Below are 12,924 nucleotides of genomic sequence, written 5' to 3'. Positions count from 1 at the left end.
GCCAACATAATGCCAGAAAAGACGACCTCATTCTCCAGCCTACAAGCCAAAGTTATGGTGGCACATATCGACATGATAATCACAGATGAGTCACATATGGACACGCCAAACAACAAATATGAAACGAATGTCAACTGTGTTGTTTTTCAACGTTTATATCGAAATAATGTTGTCAGATGCTCGTGTTCCTTGGTCACGTGGTCCACGTCGATCCAATAGAATGCGGAGATTAACGCAGATCCTTTAGCCGTGTATTAAGTCTTAAACAACCAAAGAGATCATGAGTTATTTGGAATAAAAGTCGGTTGCTGGTATAATGATGTGGCCACAAGCTGAATAGCTGTTTGGTCAACATTTTGACGAAAAAACATCAATGGCACTGCCTCGCTCAACTACTTCCTGTTTCTTTCTTTGCGAACTGACAGTAGGACGCTAGCGCCATCGTCGCAGAGGAGGCGAATTACACCCCTTCCCCTAATTTGGTTACACAACGTTCAAATTTGTCATGTGATAAGTGTTAATAATCGATTAAAGACATGCCAGAAACGTCAAAAGACATGAATTTTTGCCATTAAACATTTCAACTTATATCCAAAAACAGTAAGCATGCTCAGCCCAAGAATGAATGCAAAAAACGACAGAGTGAAAGCAAAACCAACCACTCGTGAAATATTTAACTATTTTACACCATTATTACTGAAAACATACAAAAAAAGAAAAACATGCATATTTGTAAACAAATGTAGTTCGGTTATAATACTGAAGTATAATAATCTTAAGGAAATGTATGGTCACGAGTCGGCCCCCTGTTTCACAATTAGCTTTAATTGTGAAACAGGGGACCGGGGAGCAGTTTGGGGTATCACTGTCTTGCTCAAGGACACCACAGCCGTGAGTCCGGGGGATGTTGGCGGATGCACCGGTCGGGGTCTTGAATCAGAATCAGAATCAGAATCATCTTTATTTGCCAAGGACGTCCAAAAAACACACAAGGAATTTGTCTCCGGTAGTTGGAGCCGCTCCAGTACGACAACAGACAGTCAATTGACAGAGAACACTTTGAGACATAAAGACATTGACAAAAAAAAAACAGTCACTGAGCAATAAAGGGTTAATAGTTATCTGGTAATGCCGGTACATTTTCTATTTTTATTAATTTATTTTTTTACAATTGTACAAAGATGCAGAGTCCTCTAGCACTGAGAGAAGTTTGAATGACTAATATAGCAGTAGTCCGGTGCAATGACCATTGTGCAAAGGGCGCCGAGACTTCAAGGACTCATTTAATTAATTTATTCAGTACCTAAACCATTTAGTGATATAGAGACCAGTAAGAGAACTTTAAAATCTGTTCTACAGCTGACTGGGAGCCAGTGGAAAGACTTTAGAATTGGAGTAATATGCTAATGCTAATATGAAGAGTGACAGGTAGGTCATAATTTAGCCTTTTTGTTTTTGTAAATAAATCATCTCCCCGCCTTTCCTTGTTTACAATACATGACAACAACAACACATAGTCCTTCGGTGAAGGTGTTGGGCGAACGTGAGCTTCGGGGATGGATCATTAACTGAATAAGAACGCACTTGAATGACTATGTGAAGAAGAACTGAACGTGAATGAATGTTTTTGTTGAACAGTTTTGAATGATTCAGTGCACTCAAATGCTCTATCAGTCACATAGTGCCATGCTTCATTACCACACAACTACATCATGATTGAAAACACTGTCTTCTCTTTTGTGAACCAATGATCAGGGGTGAGCACAACCAGAGTGCAAGGGCTGAACCACCTTCTTGATCATGGTGTCTCCCCTGCCAGGTAAGTACGAGTTGAACTTGGCACGAGCACGCAAGTCATTCCCGCGCACGCTATGTCAAGCGACGGTGTCGTCATGAGCATGTGAACAACCATACACATAAGGGGCAAGCCGGAACATACGCTAGATGAAACGCTACTGTGTGCTAGTACATGAAGAAATATGCTTCTAATTTTAGTTTAAATTGAGACAGTAAATGGATACCTATAATGCACAGCGGCATCGAGACACGATAAAATAACTTGAAAGTGCGGTCATTCACACCCAGAAACATATAAACCACCCATTTGGGGTACGACCTGAACTGGTTGCCAGCCAATCGCAGGGCACATACAAACAACCATTCACACTCACATTCACACAACCGTGCTGCCATGATTTAACTAATTAAAGAAAATCTAAAAAATTTAAACATAATTAGAGGACTTGAAGAAAATAATGCATTCGTCTTGTCGAATGTCACACACTGATAACACTTTCGGGTACAACAGTTTGATGTGTGTCTCAAAACGCTACTGTTACCTACTGGGACCTATTGTGCATGACAACCTTGGCTAATACTCAAGCAGGCGAGTGGTCTTAACAGTGGTTGTCAACTGTCACCCGCATGTTCCTAATGTTGTAAAGCCGGCAGCCGTGAACCAATGGTTAAGATCATCGGCTGCCACCGTGGGGGACCTAGGTTCAAAACCCCGACTGGACCATCTGCCAACATCCCCCAGATTCACGGCTGTGGTGTCCTTGAACAAGACACTGATAACCCGAAATGCTCCCCGGGCGCTTCAGCTGCCCCCTCCTCTAGTGTGTTCCACTAACATTTGTATGTGTTCACTGTGATGGGTTAAATGCAGATAACACATTTTGTGTGCATGCATGCTTGTTCATGACAATAAAAGATGAAATTGAGACCCGAAATGGTTACATAATGCACAGCGGCATCGAGAGACGATCAAATAAGTTGAAAATTAGGTCATTCACACCCAGAAACAAATAAACCACCCATTTGGGTTTAAGAGAGATCAATGAAAGAAAATCGAATGTAAACATAATTGGAAGTAGTGCTTGACGAAATAACGCATTCGTCTCATCCATCCATCCATTTTCTGAGCCGCTTCTCCTCACTCGGGTCGCGGGCGTGCTGGAGCCTATCCCAGCTAACATCGGGCAGGAGGTAGGGTACACCCTGAACCTGTTGCCAGCCAATCGCAGGGCACAGACAAACAAACAACCATTCACACTCACATTCACACCTACGGGAAATTTAGAGTCGTCAATTAACCGAGCATGCATGTTTTGGGGATGTGGGAGGAAACCGGAGTGCCCAGAGAAAACCCACGCAGGCACGGGGAGAACATGCCAACTCCACACAAGCGGGGCCGGGGATTGAACCCCAGTCCTCAGAACTGTGAGGCAGACGCTGTAACCAGTCTCCACCGTGCCGCCGAGACACATACAATTGGATGGTTTTTTTTACGCAGGTGAAGAAAAGCCTTCGACAACGGTTCTCAACTGTTGTCACCCGCATGTTCCTAATGTTGCAAAGTCGCGACCTACCCGTACATGTACAGTATATTATATATATATATATTTTTTTTTAAACATGTTGATCATCCATAGAGGTTGAAAAAAGTAGTTATTTTTGACAAAGTAAGGAAGAGAAATTACAGGTTTGTTTTTTGTAATTTAAAGAGTTAAAGTAAATTATTGACAGTAAGATAAAAAAAATTTTTACAGACACCTAAAACTCTGCTTAAGTACAGTAAAGAATGTGCAGTCATCCCCACTCCCCCGCTGGGGTTAGGTTTACCTTACTTCCCACCATTGCAATCAGATTTTCAGACTGAAGACTGATTTCACTTGGCATGAACAAATGTTTACTCAACCAGCCTTCAAGACACAAAAATTCTCCTTCTCCTCTTTTGGTTCACATAGTTCCTCTTCGTAGTCTGCTGTCCTTCTTGCACACAATTTCATGCGACGATCACAACATATTATTATGTGTTATGTATTATTATATGTTAATTATAACACAACAAATCATATGATGTAGGATGTTTTTTTCTAGTTATTAACATTAGGGGTTTCCATTATGTTGGACACTGTCATGGAAAGACCTGACCACATTGACAGTGTTGCATGAGTTCGCATAACGCAGACATTTAAGGTGAACGTAACAAATACAGAATTCTGAATTGGGTTTAATACCACATGCAAACCTGCACACGAGCTAGCCAGGAGTTGAACCTAGAATCTTCAGATCCGGAGTCAGACACAATATCCATTGCACCACTAGCGCCATGAAAGCGTTGGGCCCTCTACAAGCCCCTGTGGAGGATTTTCACTGTCCCACATCAACTTCAAACATTTTGTTCCTCCTGCCATGAAACAAAGCCCCGAATGCTAACCAATGAGCGGTGACCGTGATTTCATCATTTTTGCTGTTTACACTGTATGCGTAATACAATTGCCTACCCAGCATGTCATCCTTACACACGGCATCTCTACCGGTCGGGTTATGGCTGCTTCCTGTTCCATTCTCTTCCTTCTCCCCCCATTCAGCGCTCTCACCGCCGTGGCCCGGATTCAAATCCCAGTCAGGGAAGATTAATCCTTAAACCTGTTTGGTAATGTGTTGCTCATGATTATGATTTGCATTGACCTGGGTTTGATCCTCTCTTAATGCAGTCCGATGGAGGGAACAAGCCAGTGCAAACTGCAGGCTGGTCCCAAGCCCGGTTGGCGGATTGTCCAGTCGGGGTCTTGAACCTCAGGCCCCCACGGTTGCAAATAGGCACTAGCTCACCCGCAACCAACCCCCCCCATTCGAGTCCTGTGTGAGACCCATGAACACGTCACACGTGGACAAAACTTCAATCATCTTAGTTCAAGAACACTCACTTCATGTGAGTGTTCATCCAAAGAATTCCGTACTAGATCGGCCGTGTCCCGGGTTAGCAACGTCTGAAATTCAGCTACTGTGGGTCGAAGATGGTTTAAATGATATCACCATGGTGTAGATAGGAAAAGAAATGGAGTAGGGGTTATTTTAAAGGAAGAGTTAACTGAGAATGTCTTGGAGGTGAAAAGAATATCAAATCGAGTGATGAGGCTGAAACTTGAAATTGAGGGTGTTATGTATCATGTGATTAATGACTATTCCCCACAGGTAGGATGTGACCGAGAGGTGCAAGAGAAATTCTGGAAGGAGCGAGACGAAGTAGTTCTGAGCATCCCAGAAGGAGAGAGTACATAGGTTGACCTACAAGAGCGGATGGAGAAGCACATAGGTGGATTACATCTTGCCGACTGGTTAGAGCGTCAGCCTCACAGTTCTGAGCACCCGGGTTCAATTCCCGGCCCCGCCTGTCTGGAGTTTGCATGTTCTCCCCGTGCCTGCGTGGGTTTTCTCCGGGCACTCCGGTTTCCTCCCACATACCAAAAAACATGCATTAATTGGAGACTCTAAATTGCCCGTAGGTGTGACTGTGAGTGCAAATGGTTGTTTGTTTGTATGTGCCCTGCGATTGGCTGGCAACCAGTTCAGAGTGTACCCCGCCTCCTGCCCGATGACAGCTGGGATAGGCTCCAGCACGCCCGCAACCCTAGTGAGGAGAAGCGGCTCAGAAAATGGATGGATGGATGGATTACATCTTGTGCAGACAATGTAATCTGAAGGAGGTTACCTTCTGTAAGGGAGAGTGGGGCTCAACTGCATAGGATGGTGGTGTGGAAGATGACTCTGGTGGTGGGGAGGAAGATTAGGAAGACAAAGGCAGAGCAGAGAACCATGTGGTGGAAGCTGAGACAGAGGGTGTAGCTCTACAGCCCCGTGCAACAACCATATTTAATGTTTCATTTCCTTCATTCTGCGTTAGCTTGAAGAAATGGCTGCTAGTGCAAGCTATCCCTCGTGTAAAAACCACGTGTTAATTGCAGATATATTTGTGCCAAAGATTTTAACACAAATCTCTCCCACAGTTTTTCATGGCAGATAAAAAGAAAAAAGAACGAACAAGCCTTGTTTCCACCCGGTTTCGAACCAGGGACCTTTTGCGTGTGAGGCAAACGTGATAACCACTACACTACGGAAACTGCTGATTTGAATTGTCTAACAGACCCAACAGTACTTTTTGGAGCTGCCAGCCAGCAAGCCGATGGAAAAAAAATCTGCATTTGACGTTTTGGACGGTAAATCGTGGAGTAATCAATCATTGATTCATTCATTCATGTTCCGTCCCGCTTCTCCTCACGCCTTTGAAAAGTCTGAGGCGCTCCCTTCAGGCCAGAGGGCACGAGAAGAAATTCAAACAGCCACCGCGGTTTTGGGCACATTCTCTGAGCGCACAGGCCCATGTGTCTCTCAAACCCTTCCCACCATCACCAACAGCTGCAGAAACGTGCGTACGCCAGCCATGAATTTGGCGTGAGGCACCGCACATTTCCACGCTCATTTCACTCTTGATACATCTGAACTTTGCCGTGAAAAAAACTTGCGCCACGTTTTTGTGCAGACGTTTTCTGGATTTGAGCGACGCCATGTTTCAGTCGGAAAGCCACTCAGGTTTTTGCACATGAGGCCCCTGATGACTTGTTTCTCCTGGATGTGTAGATGGTCGTCGTGAATCTGTTTGTTTTGTCCTTGTTTCCTATTTTTATTTTCGGATTTTTTCATTTTTTTTTTAGATTATTGATTCACCTTACACGCAAAAGGTCCTCGGTTTCGAAACCGGGTGGAAACAGCTTATCTTTTGAGCTGTTGTCTGCTGTTTGTCTAAACCGTTATACGTCTCAACAGACGCAAAAGTATGATTTTTCCGGTCCGATTTCTCAGATGTTCCAAATGTCAACGAAATGGACACAAGGGAGACAGAGTTGTCCAAAATGTGGAGGAGAACACAGGGTGACATTTGGGTGTGGATGCAAAGTACGAAAGACGAAATCAGTCCGGTTCAAGTGGTCAATAAAATCAGTGAAGCGGGTCCAAAATAAAAAACAGAGTGAGAATATTGCCATGCCAACAGAAAATGTTATTCTCTGTGTGGTGTACGTCATAAATTGGGTGGAAATTGCAGTAAAACAGAAAACAGAAAGGATTGAAATTAGTGTGAAGGCAGCAGAGAGGATTTGGGACTGAAAGAAAACCTGTCATGCATGAGGCCTGCAAGGATGTGGCACAAAAATGGAGGTGGAACAGAAGCATCTGGGCAGAGGATCCAGATTGATCAAATATCATGCTAATAATATAATGGAACGTGAGAGGTTTATTAGCCAATAGGATTCACGAAAGAACTTGAAAAGAAACCTGATGTTATCTGTGTCCAGGAAACGTGGCTTAAACCAGCATTAGATTTTGTAATTAACAGATATGAAAGCATTAGAAGAGATAGAGTCGTGGACGTGGACGAGTGATTTTTCTAAAACAAGATATACAATATAGAATTATAAGGAAATATATAGAATTAGAATATGTAGTTATATAAATGGTTCCAAAAGAAGGTTTAAAAATAATACATTATAATAATCCGTGTATGAAGCTTCCACTTAAATTATTGGATGAACTGGTTATGTATATGACAGGTAGCATGGTATGGTGTGGGGATTTTAATGCGCATAGTACATTATGGGATGGAAATAATAGAGATAACAACTTGGTGTGTTTGAATGATGGGAGAGGAACAAAAATGAATGAGGACAGGATCAGGAACAGCAAGACCTGACAAACGTGTCAGATGATTTGGCTGGTTTGTGTGAGTGGGATGGAATTAAGAGAACAACTGTAGGATGTGACCATTATCCAGGTTTTAAGCCTGATGCGACTCCTGCGTCACTTCCGGTTTAGCGTGATTTTATGTTCCAGCGTTATAAATCAAGCTATTTGGTCTCGTAAATGGTCACTTTTTCGACGTATAAAATTTCGGAGAAAGCGACGACAAACCTTTTATCTGTCTTGTAATCTGAAGGTTGCTACAGGAATTAGATGGGTTCTCGATAGCCAGAGGTCTTTTGTCGAACCCAAACACACACAAATGATACAGGTAGTGAATTTTTCTCGAAAATTTCATGAGCTCTACCAGGGGGAATCTCCAAGGAAACAAGGCAGGAAAAAGCAAACGAAGGACAAACATTGGTAGGAAGAGGCTGAGCTTGTGATGTGAGGGTGGAATGAGCATGTATTGACAATGCATATAGCTGGGGGTTCCTGTTCTTGTTCATCTAAACACAAATATGCACTAATCTGTACTTTCAGTAGACCACAAGCTGGACTTACTTTGCATGAAACAGAATTTACGCAGGCTGGTCGATTTCCCGGATGTTTGGCCGGTCTGGTCTGCACGGGGAACAGGTGGATTTGGCAGAAAAGGAAAGGAAAAAGGAGAGCAGGAAAAAAAAAAAATTCCCAGGCAAGGCGGCCCGAGCCCGTATGTCGCTATTTGCAAGACGTTCGGAGCGGACGTGCGCTGCCCCAGCTTCCTTCCCGACGGAGTTTGCCCGGGCACCCAAAAGGGTAGCTCGGCGCGCTGGCACGATGCCCTGCGGCGGGGAAGGGTCCGACGTGTCCTCGCCACCTCATGGTGCGAGGTGGGGCTTCCTGGCTAAGCCAGTCTTCGGCAAGTTGGTCGAACGAGAGCCAGCAAACAGCAGGTTCCTCACCTTCTTGGTGATTAAGCCAGTTTCCCCCTCCTCCAAAAAAAGTATTTGTTGATGAAACACTTCAGGCTGGCTGGGGGTGAAAGTTAATTGACTTAGCGTCTGAGTGAGAAACCAGTTGTCCGTAGCGCAGCTTTGATGAGCTCCTTGGGACTGGCTGGTAATTCATTTAGCGTCCGTGTGCGAAGTTAAATCTAGCATACCCGTTGCCGTCTGTCTCGCCGGGGGATCGGAGACAGCGATGTAGCTCAGTCTGGGTTTGGGGGTCAGTCATGTCCATTACATTGGTGTCATTACTTTACATTTTGGCAACACACAACAACTACATGTATCGTGCTCTAGACCAGGGGTGCCCAATACGTCGATCGCGATCTACCAGTCGATCGCAAAGGTAGTGTGGGTAGATCGCGTCATGCAGATGTACACAGACAGGCATGCGCAGGCGCACACAACGGCGCCTTCCTTGCAAGCTAGTGACTTATCGTTTAATTTAGAAACTAAACTTAAGGGATAAAAATGTGTGAGGGCGCTGGACCAAGTAAAAAGACGAAAACGTACCACTTCCATACGGAATGGGAGGAGGACTATTTTTTTACGATGTCATTTTCAAAGTGCGTTTGCCTCATCTGCCTGTCCAACATCGCTATTCCGAAAAAAGGAAACGCGGAGCGGCATTTTCAGACTGTGCATAAAAAACGATGACATTTACTTCCCACCGAAAAGCGAGCTGAGAAGGAGAAAGGTAAAGGAATTAAAATCCCAATTGTCCGGGCAGCAATAATTTTTCATGCAACGAATTTCGAAAGCAAAGGCAGCCACCGAAGCTTCATTTCGGGTGAGCCACTTAATCGTGAAGAACAAGAAATCCTTCCAAGATGGAGAGATGGTGAAAGAGGCATTCATTGAAGCAGCGGACACGTTGTTCCAAGACTTTAAAAACCAAGAGGAAATACTGTCCTCGATCAGAGCTCTCCAACTATCAAGAATGACTGTTGCAAACTGATGTCAGATGGCTCAGTCGAGGGAAATTCCTGCAAAGATTTCGAGATCTCTCTCCGGAGATGAAGGTTTTGCTCAGTGAAGCTAAACATGCAGAATATAGCCAATTAAATAATGACCAGTGGCTGCTGGACTTGGCATTTTTAATTGATCTGACCAACATGCTGAATGAACTGAACTTAGAGCTGCAAGGAAAAGATAAAACTGCGATCAATATGATAACCTCAATTAAAGCTTTCAAACGAAAAATGCGACATTTCTCCTCAAAGCTCCAGCGCCACGATTTGGCAAACTTCACAAACCTTGTGTCGGAGTTGGAGACGCAAGGGAAATCATGTGTGCAGCTTGACAGCGTACGCTACACAGAACAGATTGATAATTGTCTGTCAGAGTTTGACAAACGATTTAAAGACTTTGCATTACTCGAGCCAATCGAGTTCATGTGCTACCCTTTTCAGGAAGATGCTGAGGTTGTTTCACTCGCATCAAAATGACAACACTCTTTGACCTCAATTCTACTGTAGTAGAGGAGGAGATTTTGACATTACAAGCCGATATTGCGCTGAAGTCCAAAGCTCATGGACAGTTCTGGTGCTTACTCACAGAGGAGAAGTACCCCAACATGAGGAAATGTGCAACCTGTTTGACTGCATTAATCGGCTCAACTTATTTGTGCGAGTCAGCCTTTTCTCACATGAAGATCATCAAGTCCAAGTATCGTTCCACCATGACTGATGATCATTTGGAAGTGTGCTTGAGGCTAGCTGTCAGCAGCGACTTTCCGGATGATGCATCTCTGGCTGATTCCATTCAGTGCAAGTCATCAGAGTAAGCTCAGGACAAAAAAGTTGTGTTCAGCAATATGGGTTCACACAGTTATTTATGCAAGGTACACTTCCATATATGGTTCATATGAAGAATTCTCAATGTATTTATACATACCTGGTTCATCCAATAGGTCAGCACCTTGCTGACATATTGACCTTTACTCTTTGAATTAAACTACTGAAATTAAGTTTTCCACGATACATTCATCAGCATTAACAACAGCTGCAAACATTTTGCCCTTTTTGTCCTAATTTTTTTGCAGAACCGCTGACACTGTTTCATTATTTACTTTTCTTTTTTTTTTAGGGCTAACAATGCCTTTGACTTTGATTTAATATACATGGTAAATGCAAACACAGAGTAGTTAATTTTCAGTTAATGTTTTTGGTTAAATTAAAAGATAGCATCGTTAAAATTGTAAGGGGTAGCGTTTTATCACGATTTGTTTTCTACTTTGTAAAGTTAATTGAGTTTTTACGTTGACTTCTTAGTTTAAGCTCATGAGCTTTTATTTTGGAGGATACACACTGGAACTCACCCCGTCGCGCTAACGGTAACTTCCAAAAACAAAAGCAAATGTGGAAAGTTTGTTCCACAGTTTGTTCCACATTTGTCACCCTGTGTAACTTGTAGACACAGACTGAAAGCGACATGTCGACTCAAGCCCCATTATTGCCGTTATTACATCTAAATTTGGAGTGACCAGACTGTTATTACAGACAGTTTCCGAAATTGTCCTCCGCATACTACACGTGAAATAGTCAAAAATGTTATAATGAGGCCGAGTACGAGCGTGTGAGAACTGAATGATAGGCGAATAACAAACATCCAGGCAACTTTCTCTCGGTATATTTATTAAGATGTGAATGAGCTAGTTTGACTTTTACTCGTTGGGAAAAGCGTTCGAATATAACCTATTTGGAGGTTTGCTGTTTTTCCAAACTCTTTTCAGTTCGAGCTGTGCGGTATGTGTAACCAAGGAGACGCTGCGCTCTTTGTGACGTACGCAGTCACGTGATGAAAGAGCATCAGTGTCTAGAAAACCTCAGGGGGCTTTCCAAAAGTAATCAGTTCCAAGACCAGCAAGAAGCTTGCATCGTGACTTCAGCCATGGAGGGTCCATCTTTCATCAGGTATGTAAACGTTGACGAGACGTTAAAGGACTTGCTCGTAATCTTCTTCTTCTTCTTTTCCTTTCGGCTTGTCCCGTTAGGGGTCGCCACAGCGCGTCATCCTTTTCCATGTAATCCATGTTTCCTGCATCCTCCTCTCGAACACCAACTGCCCTCATGTCTTCCCTCACGACATCCATCAACCTTGTCTTTGGTCTTCCTCGAGCTCTCTTGCCTGGCAGCTCCATCTTCATCATCCTTCTACCAATATACTCACTATTTCTCCTCTGGACGTGTCCAAACCATCGAAGTTTGCTCTCTCTAACTTTGTCTCCAAAAGATCCAACCTTGGCTGTCCCTCTGATGAGCTCATTTCTAATTTTATCCAACCTGGTCACTCCGAGAGCGAACCTCAACATCTTCATTTCCGCCACCTCCAACTCTGCTTCCTGTTGTCTCTTCAGTGCCACTGTCTGTAATCCGTACATCATGGCTGGTCTCACCACTGTTTTATAAACTTTGCCCTTCATCCTAGCAGAGACTCTTCTGTCACATAACACACCTGACACCTTCCTCCACCCGTTTGAACCTGCTTGGACCCGTTTCTTCACTTCCTGACCACACTCCCCATTGCTCTGCACAGTTGACCCCAAGTATCTGAAGTCCTCCACCCTTGCTATCTCTTCTCCCTGTAGCCTCACTCTTCCCCCTCCACCCGTCTCATTCATGCACATATATTCTGTCTTACTTCGGCTAATCTTCATTCCTCTTCTTTCCAGTTCATGCCTCCATCTTTCTAACTGTTCCTCGAGCTGCTCCCTGCTTTCACTGCAGATCACAATGTCATCTGCAAACCTCATGGTCCACGGGGATTCCAGTCTAACCTCATCTGTCAGCCTATCCATCCACACCTACAGCACACCTCACCGCTGTTCTGCTGCCCTCGTACATGTCCTGTATTATTCTAACATACTTCTCTGCCACTGTAGACTTCCGCATGCAGTACCACAGTTCCTCTCTGGGTACTATGTCAAAGGCTTTCTCTATATCTACAAAGACACAATGTAGCTCCTTCTGACCTTCTCTGTACTTTTCCATCAACATCCTCAAGGCAAATAATGCATCTGTGGTACTCTTTCTAGGCATGAAACCATATTGTTGCTCGCAAATACTCACTTCTGTCCTGAGTCAATCCTCCACTCCTCTTTCCTATAACTTCATTGTGTGGCTCATCAACTTTATTCCTCTATAGTTCCCACAGCGCTGCACATCACCTTTGTTCTTAAAAGAAGTAAAAATGGGCACCAGGACACTTTTCTTCCATTCCTCAGGCATCTTCTCACGCACTAGAATTCTATTGAACAAGCTGGTCAAAAATTCCACAGCCACCTCTCCTAGATGCTTCCATACCTCCACAGGAATGTCATCAGGACCAACTGCCTTTCCATTTTTCATCCTCTTTAATGCCTTTCTAACTTCCCCTTGACTAATCATTGCCACTTCCTGGTCCACCACACTTG

General features: G+C 43.8%; 1 non-coding gene across 1 annotated transcript; it reads right to left on the bottom strand.

Moving 5' to 3' along the window:
• Positions 1–5,836: 5,836 nt before the first annotated feature.
• On the bottom strand, positions 5,837–5,909 carry trnav-cac (transfer RNA valine (anticodon CAC)). The gene has a single exon. It is a non-coding gene; the product is annotated as a tRNA-Val (tRNA).
• Positions 5,910–12,924: the final 7,015 nt, after the last annotated feature.

Source organism: Phycodurus eques, unplaced genomic scaffold, assembly GCF_024500275.1.
Source record: "Phycodurus eques isolate BA_2022a unplaced genomic scaffold, UOR_Pequ_1.1 contig_134, whole genome shotgun sequence".
NCBI lineage: Eukaryota > Metazoa > Chordata > Actinopteri > Syngnathiformes > Syngnathidae > Phycodurus > Phycodurus eques.
The sequence above is the reverse complement of the archived record's forward strand: the minus strand, read 5'-3'. Positions and strand labels throughout refer to the sequence as shown.